The sequence below is a fragment of the Balaenoptera musculus genome, chromosome 3 (genome assembly GCF_009873245.2).
Source record: "Balaenoptera musculus isolate JJ_BM4_2016_0621 chromosome 3, mBalMus1.pri.v3, whole genome shotgun sequence".
NCBI classification, from domain to species: Eukaryota; Metazoa; Chordata; class Mammalia; order Artiodactyla; family Balaenopteridae; genus Balaenoptera; species Balaenoptera musculus.
Genome location: NC_045787.1, coordinates 65842582 through 65857038, shown reverse-complemented (window position 1 = coordinate 65857038; position 14457 = coordinate 65842582). Strand labels below are relative to the sequence as shown.

The 14457-nt window shown below is 34.5% G+C and overlaps 1 protein-coding gene across 2 annotated transcripts in view; it reads left to right on the top strand.

Moving 5' to 3' along the window:
- EDIL3 (EGF like repeats and discoidin domains 3) overlaps positions 1 to 14457 on the top strand; it is a 436572-nt gene that overhangs the window by 228156 nt on the left and 193959 nt on the right. The gene's annotated exons all lie outside the window — the stretch shown is intronic.

Sequence of the window (14457 nt, the reverse complement as noted above, 5' to 3'; positions counted from 1 at the left end):
CTCTCTGACATAGGACCATTTGTTAAAGTGCTTGTTATGGAAATAGCCAATTATTTCAATCAGGTTCATTGCAGATGATGGAAATTGTTGCCTTAAATGCTTACTTCTAAAATGTGAAATTACATAGTAAGTAATTAATGGCATTGAGATTTCCATCTTACTGTATATTAAAAGAAATTAATAATAAAAATCCTGTCAAATATGCATGTGTACGTGTGTGTTAAAGTTATACCTCTCAAATAGGAGGAGCAAAGAAAACTAGAAGAGTTATTTCATGCTTTTTATATGAAAATTACAACTTCTTAAGTAGATCCTAAGTGCAGGAAACATACACATCAATATACTTTATGAACTTACTGCAGAAAAATTTCTGGGAAATAAGAACTATTAGGGTAGGTATGGGTAACATCAGTTATAGTTTAATAATCTTCAGTATTCTGATAGTCAGCCATAGCAGAAATAAATCCAATCTAAAACCAAAAATACATAAGCAATAGAAAATTTTGCAGTTATGTTACTTTTTTTCCATTCGTCTTCATTTAAGGCTTCCTGCAAAGCCTTTCTTGAGTGATGAAAATAACCTGCAAAGCAGGAGGTGAACTACCATGAAAAAATTAGTATTTTTGTCATTTTTATGAATACAGCTCCTTCTATTAGTATGTTTTATTAAACTACTCAATCTTTCCAATAAGGCCTGCCTCATTTCATTTGGGCTGCATGGCTCTCAGTTTGAGGTGTAAGCATAAAAGAAAACAAACCCCCTCTGATGTGAATTTCAGAAGGCTGATGTCCCTCATTAATTTTGTGGGCCTGTTATTGTGATGCATTGTGTGTGCATGGATGCATGTGTGTGTGTGTGTGTGTAGAACTAAGTTCACAGCTGGTAAATAAGTGGATTGTAAAAAGAACCTTGACATGATCACTGTCTTCAACATCTTTGTTGAGCCATACTTGCCATACAGTAAAATACACATATTTAAAATGCACAATGTGATACGTTTTGACATATATATGCACCTATCCAAGCATGATCTTAATCAAGATTTTGAACATTTCCATCAGTAAAATACACATATTTAAAATGCACAATGTGATATGTTTTGACATATATATGCACCTATCCAAGCATCATCTTAATCAAGATTTTGAACATTTCCATCACCCTCAGAAGTTTCTCCCTACCCATTGTAATCCCTTCCATCTGTCCCTCCAAATTCATCCCAGACAACCACTGATTTTCTTTCTGTCTCTATAGATTAGTTTGCATTTCTAGAAATTTATATAAGTAGAGTCAAATATACATATACTCTTTTTTTAGCTGTTCTCTTTCGCTAAACATAATTACTTTGAGAACCCTTCATGTTGTTGTTTGTATCAATAGTTCATTCTTCTCTATTGCTGAGTAGTACTCAACTGTATGGCTATACCATAATTGGTTTAGCCATTCACTGATTGATGGACATTGGGTTGTTTCTAGTTTTTGGCTATTACAAATAAAGCAACTATGAACGTTCATAAATGTCTTCACATGGACATGATGTTTTACTTCTCTTGGGTCACTACCTAGGAGTGGACTGGCTAGATCATATGGTAACTCTATGTTTAAATATTGGAGAAACTGTCAAAGGATTTTCCAAACTAAGTGTACTATTTTACATTCTGACCAGCAGTGTATGAGAGTTCAATTTCTCTACATCTTCATCAATACTTGCTATGGTCAGTCTTTTTAATTTTAGCCATTGTAATAGTTGTGTAGTGATATCTTTTTCATTTTAATTTGCATTTCTCTATTGACAAATGATGTCAAACATCTTTTCATATGTTTTCCCATTCATATATATCTTTTTCTTTTTTCTGAAGGAAATTTTTTGTCCATTATTTGTCTTTTTTTTTTTCTTACTATTGAGTTTTGAGAGTTCTTTACATATTCTGGTTACAAGTGCTATATCAGATGTTTGATTTGAAAATATAGTCTCCCAATCTGTGGTTTGTCTTTTCATTCTCTTAAAATTGATTTTGAAAGACACAAGTTTATAATTTTGTTAAAGTACAATTTATCAGTGTTGATGGCTCATGCTTTTGATGTTGTATCTGAGAAATCTTTGCCTAAATTGAACCCCAAAAGATTTTCTCCTATAATTTTTTATAGGTTTAGGTTTTATTCTAAGGTTTACAAACCATTTTGAGTTAATTTTTGTATATGGTATGAGATATGGACCTGAGTTTTTGGTTTTGTTTGTCTGTTTGTTAATGTAGTTATTTAAATAGTTGTTCCAGAATCATTTACTGAAAAGACTACGTCTATCTACAGAATGACTTTTACATCTTTTGTAATCATGATGTGCCTTTGTCTAGTTTTCCTCATGTTTCTGGTGCTTGGGATTTCTTTTTTTTTTTTATTCTTTTTTCTTTTTATTGGTTGAAATACTACTACGAATCAAAAGAAAAATTTACTCATAATCCCACTAATTTTTTTTCAAAAAGTTTAAAAAATAAACAGTTAAACATCAGGTGAAAATCTGCTCTCCACTCATCTGATCACCCACACTTATGCTCTGATAGTGAATACTATTAACAGTTGGGAGAATATTCTTCCAGATTTTGACCACATTGATACTGACTTGTGCTTGGGATTTCTGGTGCCTGGATCTGTCATATAGTTTTCATCATATTTGGAAAATTTTTGGCCATTGTCTATTCAAATATTTTTCTGCTCACTCTTTCCAGGGACTCCAATCACATCTATTTTAGGTTACCTATATACATGTGTCCCACACTCACATACGTCCAGTTTTTTTTTTCCTATCGATATCTTATTCTGTATAGTTTCTATTATATCTTAAAATTTTACTGATCTTTTCTTCTGCAATATTTAATTTGCTTTAGTTCCTTCTAGTGTATTTTTCATCTCACACATTGTGGTTTTCATCTCTAGAAGTTCAATTTGGGTCTCTTTTTCTATTTTCCATGTCTGTACTTAACATTTTCAATATACAGAGCACAGTTATACTACCTGTTTTGAAATCCTTGTCTGATAATTCTAAAATCTGGCTCGCTTCCTGCTTTTTCACATGTCTATTAATCCTGACTGGGGATTCCCATCAGGACTAATGAATTTTACCTCGTTGAGTGGGAATGCTCATACGCTGTAGTCCTATATATCTTCTTGAGCTTAGTTCTCTTACATGATTAAATTTCTTGGAAATGGTTTGATTCTTCTGGGTGTTACTTCTGAGATTTGTTAGGTGAGACAAATGAGATCTTTAGTCCCGGACTAATTTACTCCCCACTACTGAGGCAAGGCCCTTCTAAGTCCTCTGCTCAGTGCCCCAGGAATTAGTTTATTTTCCAGTCCCACTGGAGGGAACTGGCAGTTTTCCTGGCCCGGTGTGATCTCCAAATATTGCTCCCTCTGGTCCATTTAGATGGTTTTTTCCTCAGTAGTTTCCTCACTTGCATGGGCTGCTCCATGCTCTGCTGAATTCCTGAGGCAGCACTGCAGTGTACAGGGTATGCTCTGTAGGTCTCTGTGGGCTGCCTCTTTGTAGCCCTCTCCGCTCACTCTGTCCTGCAAACTCTAGCCTCCTGGGCTCTCCAGACTCTCAGCTCCCTCTTTTTAATTCATAGAGTTGGCCAGGTTCCACCTGGATTCTTTCTCACTGTGCCATGGCCTGGAATCTCTCTTAAGGCAGTAAACCTGGGCAGTTGTAGAACTCACCTGGTTTGTTACTAACCTTCATTTCCTAATATCCAGTGTCTTGAAAACTGCTATATGTTTTGTCTGTTTTATTTTTTCGGTTGTTTCAGGCAGGAGGGCAAATCTGGTCCCTGAACTTTGTCTTGGGCAGAAGCAGGAGTTCTCTTGAATCCCAATGCGTTACCACTTTTTAAAAAAATTTTTGTTTGGAGTATAGTTGATTTTCAATGTTGTGTCAGCTTCAGGTGTACAGCAGAGTGAATCAGTTATAAATATACGTATAGCCACTCTTTCATTTTTTTTAGATTCTTTTCCCATATAGACCATTACAGAGCATTGAGTAGAGTTCCCTATGCTATACAGCTGGTTCTTATTAGTTATATATTTTATATACAGTCATGTGTATATGTCAGTCCCAATCTCCCGATGTGTTGTCACTTTTAATGAAGAAAATATGCTGATTTGGCATCCTTAGCAATAAATATGGGAGAAAAAATAAAATATAAAAATTAACAGCTTGTAGACAGCACTTTTTTGGCGCTGAGAAGTGAGTTGGTTCCTGAAGCAGATTCTTCCATGGTGGCCTGGAGTGTGGCAGATGTTTGGTTGCCTCCAGCTCTGCCAGGAAACCTATAATTATGTAGATGAGATTCTGGAACTGAGGGTAATCTAGCCACCCAGCTCTTTTACTTTGATGGAAGCTGACATGCCTAAGAATTTTAAAAGGAGTGTTCTCTACCTTACCAGCCATAATGTATGTCTATCAGATATAGAGCTCAGTGATCTCTCAGGCCAAATGTATGGAGAGTCAATGTTTAGAAAATAGTAAATGTCACCATTTTAGAACGAAATATACTGAGGGTATCTGTTGAATTATGCCATTCAGTGAATCAAAATTTCCATGGGCTTTGCAATTATGGGGATAAATACTATCTTTCATGCCTCTCCAAGGCAGAGCTGCTCTTCTGTAGAACATTTATGAAAATCCTACCCATTTATTTACTCTGATGATAACCCCAAAAGCAGCAGTATCATTTTTATCCAGCAACCTAATGAAGAAACATTCAACAGAGCAATATAAATATCGATTAGTCCATATTATAATAATGTAAATAGCTTTTTTTTACAGTCCTTAAAGTTTATCTTCTTCCCATAAATTACCTCATTTAATACTTAGAGTAGCTTTAAAGTATAATAGAATTCATCATTTTTAATTATGCCTATGATATAAAGTTTCAAAGATATTGAAATGTAAAAGCAGGAACTATTCTTATTTTATTACCTGAGTCTACATATATCTGTAGGTAAGAGTTGATTTATGGTTATTTTTAAGAAATTATTCTAGGATTAAGAGAAATTATTTTTCTTTATATGCAAGATGTAACTGTGTATCACTGCCTTTTATTTAATTGTGACATGGCTTATATGCTTTCAATGATTCATCATTTTTAGTATAAGTTACTGTCTATGTTTTTTAAAAGATAGCATGGTCATTGAAGAGAAAAATAATTCAGCCTGGTGAGTTGAAAGTTTTAATTTATTCCCTTAAAAACCTCTCTTGATAAAAATATACCTTAAAATGATATATTGGTGTTAAGCCCTTCTACTTACGACTTGTATATGAAGTGAAATAAGTGGTTACCTACGAGTTTCATGTGTATTGTATCTTCAAAAATACTATGAATTAAGTTGCTGATTAGAAGTGCAAGTTGGTGCAACCACTTAAAAACCAGTTTGGCATTATCCACTAAAGTATATAAATGACTCAGCCATTTCACTCCTAGGTATACCCAGAGGAAATTTAATATACTTATGTACAAGCACACTTATGGATGCTTTTATTTATAGCAACAACACAAATGCCATTAACAATAGAAAGGGAAAATGCATTGTCGTGCATTTTATAGTGAAATATTATAAAGCAATGAAAATGAACTCACTGTAACCACGTGCAAAAACATTGTGAATGAAGCCACAAACAAAAGAGCATGTACTGAATGATTTCTTTTTTTTTTTACTATAAACTTCAAATATAGGCAAGAATAAAAGATACTATTTAGGAATGCGTATTTAAGTAGCAAAACTCTAAACCATGAAAAGAGTGAGGCTGTGATTGCCATAATAAGCAGGAGGTCAGTTACCTTTGTGAGGGTGGAGGGGAAGTTGTGAATAGAAGGGGCATGGAAAGGCTCTCAAGTGCTGGCGTTGTTCTTGTGCGTGACCTTGGTGACTGTTAAACAGGTTGTCTCTTAACAATAATTCATTTAACTCTATTGGTTTGTGTACTTTTCTATGTGTATGCTATCTTGCAAATAATGATTTTAAAAAATGTGGATTATCCTCTTTGAAAAATAAGAATTTCAGCTGACATGTATAAAATAGATCCATGTCCTCTGTAAAGAAAGAAACAAAAATAAATGTATTCTTTTCATCAGAATGTAAAGTTAATAGTCAAGTATAAAAGAATGTAAGAGCCAAAGACATCCATTTCTAAACAGACAAGCAGTTATGGCTTTTAGGAATAAAATTAGAACAGATGCCCATTAAGCCCAAACTACTTAAGAGTTTGAGAAAAATTACTAAAAGGAATAAAGGAATTAGGGAAAAAAAGTGTTCCGAACTAAGATTTTAGGACTGGAGTCTTTGGCCTAGAGCAGTGATACTAATATTACTAGAACATTTTAAACATTTTGAGATCAAGGGCTGTGTATTCTGGCTTCTCTGTCCTCCTCAGCACATAGAGTGGTACCTTGAAGGCAAGTATGAAGTAAAGGTGAAGGAGAATTCATATTTCCTAGTGGTGGTAAAGTTAACTGGTGAAAAGCATATACTCCTGAGACAAATTTTCTGGGTTTTAATCTCAGTTTCAGCACCTGTGTGACTCTGACATATTATTTGTATTTTCAATGTCTCAATTCACTCATCTGGAAAACAGTTATGATAATAGTAGCTCAGAGGGTGTGATGATATATACAAAATGTTTGAAACAAGGTTTGGCTCATGGTACAAGTGGATGGATGTGCTAACTGTTGTCAATCAGTTGTCATCCTAAAGAGCTATTTGTCCGTACTTAATATGTTATAGAGTTATTTTTAAGAAATTAATTCTGAACTAAGTGAAATTATTTTTCTGTATATATGAAATGTAACTGTGTATCATTGCCCGTTATTTAAATGTGACATTGCTTGTATGCTTTTAGTGGCTCATCATGTTTAGTATAAGTTACTGTCTATGTGGTTTTTTTTGAAAAAATTACTGTCATTGAAGAGAAAAATAATTTAACCTGGTGAATTGTAAGTTTTAATTTATTACCTTAAAAGCCTCTCGATAAAAAATGCATCTCAAAATGATATACTGGTGTTAAGTCCTTCTACTTACAACTTGCATATGAAGTGAAATAAGTGATTACTGTAAGTTTCATGCATACTGTATATTCCAAACCATTATGAATTAATTTGCTGATAAGAGTGCAAATTTTCCCCCAGTTCTTTTATTCCTCTTAGTAATTTTTCTCAAAATCTTAAGTGATTTTGGCTTAATGGGCATCTCTTGTAATTTTATTCCTAAAATCCATAACTGCTGGTCTATTTAGAAACGGATTACTTTGGCTCTTACATAGCTGAAGTATTGATATATATACAAGTATAACTATATAAATAATACATTGAAGCTTACATACAGGTAAACTCTAAAGATTATCAACTGCTTTGCAAGCAACGAAGTTTAGTTTGAGCAAAAGCCTGAGGAGGACTCATTTGTCAATAAAGATTTTCTACTGTAGGTAGTTTTCCTTGGGGTCTGCTGAATATACAAAATGGAAAGCATGACCATATGCTGAAATTAAAGTGCTTATATAAAAGTAAAGAAAGAAAATATGGAGAAATCATATTCTAGTTGACTATTCAAGTAGGATTCCCAAATAAAATACAGGATGGCCAGGTAAATTTGAATTGCAGATAAAAAATTTTTTTATAAAGTATGAGCCAAATATTGCATGGGCATCTTGTATTTCTATTTGCTGAATCTGGCAACCCTAAATATTAGGAAGTCTGTATGCATTTCAAACCAAGCCAAATGTTTAAAGATACATGCTGTAGTCATCATGTTGTATGTATGGTCTGAGTGATACAGACTCAACATAAATTGCCCTTCCAACTCTTTGAATTATTTTTCCAAATGTTACCAGTAATGAAATTCTAGAGTGAATGAGCTTTCTAAACCACAGATCTATTCAATCCCATGCCCCCTTTCCACACTTCTTGAATTCTCTATTAACTTCTCAGTGTCCAAGGACTAAAGTTCAAACTCCTTAATTTGATTTGTAAGGCCATAAAAATCTGGTCCCAGACTATCTAGTAACCACCATCCCTAGTAGTTCCACATAGTCTCTGTGCATATCCAGACATTTAAAAGTGCTCAGTTCTCTCTGAAAACATTGTGTCCTTTTATGTTCCAATTATAGAAGGTGAGACCTCTTAGAACAGTTGCAACTATCCCTGTTCACTGATGTATCCAATCATATATTCAGTATTTTAGAGCCTGATTCATGGAAGGTGCTCATCAAAGTTTTAATGAATGAATGAGTGAGTGAATGGGTGTGTGAAAGCAACCATGTGAATCACAGCTATGCTTCCCATGTGAATCCCATCTCATTTTAGCCAGTTATGGATTTCTGATAACTCACTATGGAAAAAATCCAAAATAGTTGATCTTTAGTATTGACCATTAAAACTAGAGAGAACTGCAAGCAAACTAATTTAACATGCATTTGACAGAATACAGTGATTGATTTTGGATAAAGCATTATGAATATGCAAAATATACAAATTATAACGTATATAATAAAAGGAAATATATGAGTTTTATACTTGGAGCACAGAACTATGGGAAAATGAGGAGTCACTCTCAGATATGTAGAATAATGAGATGCATATTAATTTAGAAAAATAACTTTACAGAGTAATTAGTTATAACTTGACATAACTCAGAAGCATTTTCCGCAGCCAGATAGACACCTCTAAGATTCAACATTCTCTAGCCTGCTAGACTAATTTAGTTATCGCTATTTGAAGTCTCTGAGAAACTGTGCGTTCATTCATTAGAGCACTTGTCACTGTACTGTAACTGATTATTTCCTCGTCTATCTGCTGTACTATAAGAGCCTTGAGAAAAGTAAGGGTCCATGATATATTAACCTTTGCATTCTTAGAACCTAGCAGAGAACTAAGGATGGGTGGATGGATAGATGGACTTCATACACAGAGGTTCTATGCGGTGTTTGTCAACCCTGGCTACCTGGACTCCTATAAAACAATATTTATGCCTTCATTCCACCCAAGTCCATTTAAATTAGACTCTCTGGTGTGGAGGCTTTGGTATATTTTAAAAGTTCTAACTTTTAAGAGGAGCATTGTTCTAAATCCATTCTCCTTAATAGAACCGCTTTAGAAGTAGGCTGGTACATCTGCCCAAATCCAGGAACTCACTGTCACAGTACAGGTGATGATTCCCCAAGTCTCTGGTATTCTCAGTTTTCTTACCAATCAATGAATATTTATTGCAGGTCAAGTTACTATGCTGCATACCCCTAAGGTAATGTTCTTTGCAATTGTTTGCTCTTTGGTAAAAATTTTACCAGAGGCATTGGTTCATTTTAGCTTCTACTGTGTTTTTTCATGTAGCATTTATTTATGAATTTCTTCAAGGCCCCAAATATTTGAGTTATATCACCCTCTTGACTACCCCTCCCCCAACCCTTCTTCTATCTTCCCTGGTTTTGACTTTATAAGTATCTTGGAATAACTGTCTTATCTTGCTGGCCAAATAACTAATTAAGACAACTAAAGCCTTACTGAAATAATTTTAAACGGAGACATCCTAGAGAACTGGGCCCTACCTGGATACCAATAACAAAGTTTCTTGCATTAAAATTGAGATCTCAAAATAAATGTGAGAATGCCAGGATACAGATGAGCATAGAGTATTATCTTTGTTAGTAAGCAGTGATGGTTAAATACCTCTTGGATATTTTTTTACACTATTGTTCTTGGTAAATGAAGGTTATCAGTAAATTATTATAAAAGGTTTGCCTGTGGTATGTTCTCATCCAAGAATGCTCATTTTAATTTGCTACTTTAAAATAAATTACTAGCATTATAGCAAAAGGCCAGATCAAAACAGAGCTCAAGCACACAAGATTAAAAATATACTGACTTGCCCCCAAAATGATTGGGAAATCCTGTAGATAGTTCTGATTATGACGTAATTAAATTCAATACCTGAGTGGGAGGACAGAATTCCTAGAAATTCATCATAATTTATTCAGCCTTAAAAGAGAAATTGAAAACCCATAGACTTTAGGTAAGAAAAAATATAAAAGGTTAAATTTTAAAAGGCAGTCACTCACAGGAAGTCTGGAGAATATTTAATAGCTAATGGGGAGCCCAGGGAAGATGGGTTACAAAGGATCAAAAATAGCAGACTTGAAAATAAGCATTTGTGGGCTATTTAACAGTCAATAACAATATTGCAGGAGGAAAGACAGACCAAGGGAAGGGAATAAGGAAGCCAAGGAATTATACCTTTGCAAAGAAAAAAAAGGGCTTAGTTATGGTGTCCTTTTAATATATCAAAACGGGGGTGCTCAGCCGGAGAATCAGTTGTTCCTTTCTTGATGCTCATGGGACCTGGATATACTTGGGGATCAAAAGGAGGTAGTTTCACGAGTGAATTAAGTTGTCTTTTTTCCTCCACTCAAGAGGAGGTTACATGGATTTCTGTCCTAAAAAGGATTGGATGTCCTAGTCTAAATGGTGGTCAATATTCAAAATATTTTAGGCCAAGTTGGCAAAGTAAATGTAGTTGAACTACTGGGGCCAGATGGCATCCACCTCAGGAGTTCTAGAGAGACTCGAGGGTGAATTGGGACACTGATGGCCCAAGAGTGCAATGTGCAATCATTCCTGTTCTGCAGATTACAAATGGGAGCCAGTTTGAAAACTAATTAATTAATTAGTTATTTAGTTAATCGATTAATTTTGAAAGTTTCCACAGGATGCCCTAGCAATTAGACTCCGCAAATCTCCATTTCCTCTCTGACCAGCTAGTGGAGTCTATAATGAAGAATGGGATTTCTGAATATTTAAATATAATGATCTGAAAAGAAGCAACATCATTTCTGTGGTGAGAAATCATGCCCAGAGAAGCCACTGTTTTTTGAAGGCACTGATAGAGGAACTAGCAAATATAATTTTGATTTTCAAAAACTCTTTGACAGGCTACTACTCCAAAGTCAGTTTCATGGGCTTTGGGGCTGTAATTTGCACAGTGATGGTCTGACAAAGATCCAGAAAAAAAGACTAGGAGTAACTGAGCACTTCTCATGATGCACATGTGTATAAGTTCAGGAGTACTCAGAATGATCTTAATGAATATATGTGTTTTTCAGTAACTAGAGGAGGCTTCTCACAGTGACATCTCCAGAGGGTGCATGGGTTGACATTATTTCTGTTAGCAAAAAGCCAAGCCTAATAGGGAAGACTACAGCACACCTTCCCAAATCTATAAAAGGTGGGCTAAGGGCAAAATAATGGTAAAGATAAAGAGACTAAATTATGCATATAATATGAATGAATCTATGTAAGTATTTACAACAGAAAAAGTGTCTGGACATCCTTTTAGAGTACCTTTTGTTTCAAAGATATGCATGCTGTTGTGACCAACTATCTATTCTCTCATCTCTTCCTCTCCTTCCTTCCCTCCTTTGCTTTGCTTTGTTTTGTTTTGCTTTGCTTTGTTTTGTTTTGCTTTGCTTTTTAATTCCTTCACACACACACACACACACACACACACACACACACACACATCACGAGATTGTATCTGGAAATCATGCTCAGCTCCTACCACTGTGCTTCAGTCAGCTAGAGGGTGGACAGCAAAAATTTATGTTTTCAGAGTAAGGAATCAGGACTCAGCTGGGTGTCTTAATTATAAAATCTAGCTTTGAATGATGTTATTTTTAAAAAATAATTCTCAGGAAGCAGTCATAGAACTAAAAACCTCAAAAAATGATAGCTATTATTATTATAAATGAACTATAAAAATGACCAAATATGGAAATTCCTATTTTGTATGGAACTGCTATGTCAAATTTTTCTTAGTTATAAAATAATTTATTATATATCAGTATATTTTGGAATAGATGAGGACTTTTTTCTGGAAATGATAATGTCATGATCTGTGACAAAGAAATATGTATGTGATTTATTACAAAGATGTTTAACTTTCATTTCATTATATTCTGTGAGTATTTATATCTAGTCTTTAATTAAACATGATTTATTCCAATTGAGGTCTGTTTCCATTTAGATTGCTTGCAGTGTTAATCACAGTGCAAATAGCCTTCACCGCTGAAAGAACTCTTGCATTATACTGATATATAAAGGCTTCTGTGTAATTTGCATCTGTTATCTGAGCCTACGTGTTACTAGATGTGTACATAGGCAGAAATGTTTTACTTATTTTGCTACTATATTAAAGTATGTAACTCATTTAATATAATGTTTTTATTTTTATGAATTTAGATCAAGGTAGTTTTTTGGTTTAAAAAAAAAAGCAAAAAATGCACAAACAGTAGAGGATCTTTTTTTTTTTTTTTTAAATCACAAACTAAGTATGGCTAGAAAGCATTTTCATTTCAGCAAATGCAATTCCAGTTCATTCCACCTCATGTTAACCTCTGGGTAAAGGTGTAACTGTATTTTTAGAAACAAATGTTCTTAATTTTAACTTCCATTGTTGATGATTGTAGACCTGGTCTGATGAACAAATAGATAGACGTTCCAAGGTCGATTAGTCTCAATTAAATTCACATTCTCATGTGTTAAGTACTACTTATCGTGTAAAAATTTAGAAGAAATGAGGAAGCAAAGAACAACGGTAACTGCATATCCTTAATAGTACATATAATAACTCTTGATCTCACATCATCAACTATGAAAACTTCCTTCTATTAACATTTCAAAGCAGCAAGAGCTGGGTTTGATTTTACTCATGATATAGGTCAATATTAAAATGAGAAATGTTCAGGTAAGGTAATTCTCTTACCTGAGAATTAAAACATATGTTGTACCTCTTAGCATCAAATCCTGGGTGGGTCTCTGTCCAGCCTTCTTTCATTTATTTCTTAAGTCCAACCCACATACAGCTTTTCTAAATCTTTCTGGGGTACAAGGGTATAGAGGATACCCTCACAGCTGGCTCCAAGCCTTCAGTGCCAAAAGAGAATGGCCAGTTACCTCAGCTGACACTAAGAGTTCATGGTAATCTGGTCCCTATCTGCATCCTCAGACTTGGTTCCCAGCACCCCCCTTCCCACTCTGTCCTCCAGACAAACTGTGCTATTTGTGTACTTGAACACACCGTCATACCATGAACGCTTCTCTTCAAAGTTGTGACTCATTCTGGATCCCTGCTTGGAAATACAATACCCTCTTCATCCTGTTTTTATTAATCCTAATTAAAACTTTCCTTCAAATCTAAGATCAAATTCTATTTCCCTTATGTGCTCTTTTTCAGACATTAATTAATACTCAGTTTCTTCCCTATAAGTATATAAAAGAGTAGCTTTTTATGTCTAACTTTACAAAATAAGGCAATGCATTCTTTAAGACATGAAGATTTAACTTCTTGTCAGGCTCTGACATATCTCACCTAAAACAAACTGTAGTAGATAGGATACAGGGAAAGACATATTAAGCATGTTCCAAAGTAGCCAGTCATTGCCATTTCCTGACATTCATCTGGTAAGAAAATAAGTAGCACAGTGACTTTTGTGCTATTTTCAAAGTTTAATGAAAGTATTTTGCATGTTAGTCCAATATAAATAAAAAGTGAATTTTTGTTAAGACAAAAAGAGATAAATATTTCATCAGATGAGAGAATGAATAAGTGACACACTCTTCCTTCCCTCCTTTCCCTCTTTTCCCTCCTTCCTTCCTTCCTTCCTTCTTGCTTAAGAGTTTGTGTCAAATATTTGTGAGTCTATTATATTTTATAGTACACAGCTGTTTTTTAGAGATGATCAGATTCTGATTTTATCCTATTGTTTGATATTATAAAATGCTCAAATTATTCAGATTCTCTCTGAACACAGTCATGAATTGTCTCTACTCTCAAACTGTAGCACTTGACCAGAAACCAAAAGGGATGGTTTTTTCAGAGAAAGTGGTCACCTGCCTAAAGAAATTTAGACCAAACTTTGCCATAAACTTAGAATGAAAGGATGACCAAATCTGCTTCCAGGAGGAGATGCTGTTTATAAGAAAGAAGTTAAAGGAAAGGGCAAAATAGAGGTTTTCTAGTATTTTGTCCTTGTTTGATATTGAGAGGCTAGTTTAATGATCATATTGTTTTAAGCACTATGAAAACCCAGGACTTCAGAATAACTTTTGATACATTGTAGTGTATCCGAAGGCACATTACACATCTGAAATAATTTTTTTCAGATTGTTTGCACCACTATTTTGTTATAAATTTTATCAAGAAATATTTATTGGGCACTAGTGGTTTTCCAGATAGAGTGTGGCATTTGTGGAGGTACAACGAACGGTGCAGGGCAGGTGCTGCATTTGTAAACTTCACAGATTGACTAGATGGAAGGGTGAAAGGCACATAAACAGACAGTCCCTAAGTAACACCATTTAGATATGTAGGAAGGAGTTGTGGGATAAGAGCAGAGCAGGATTTCAATTGAGATAGAT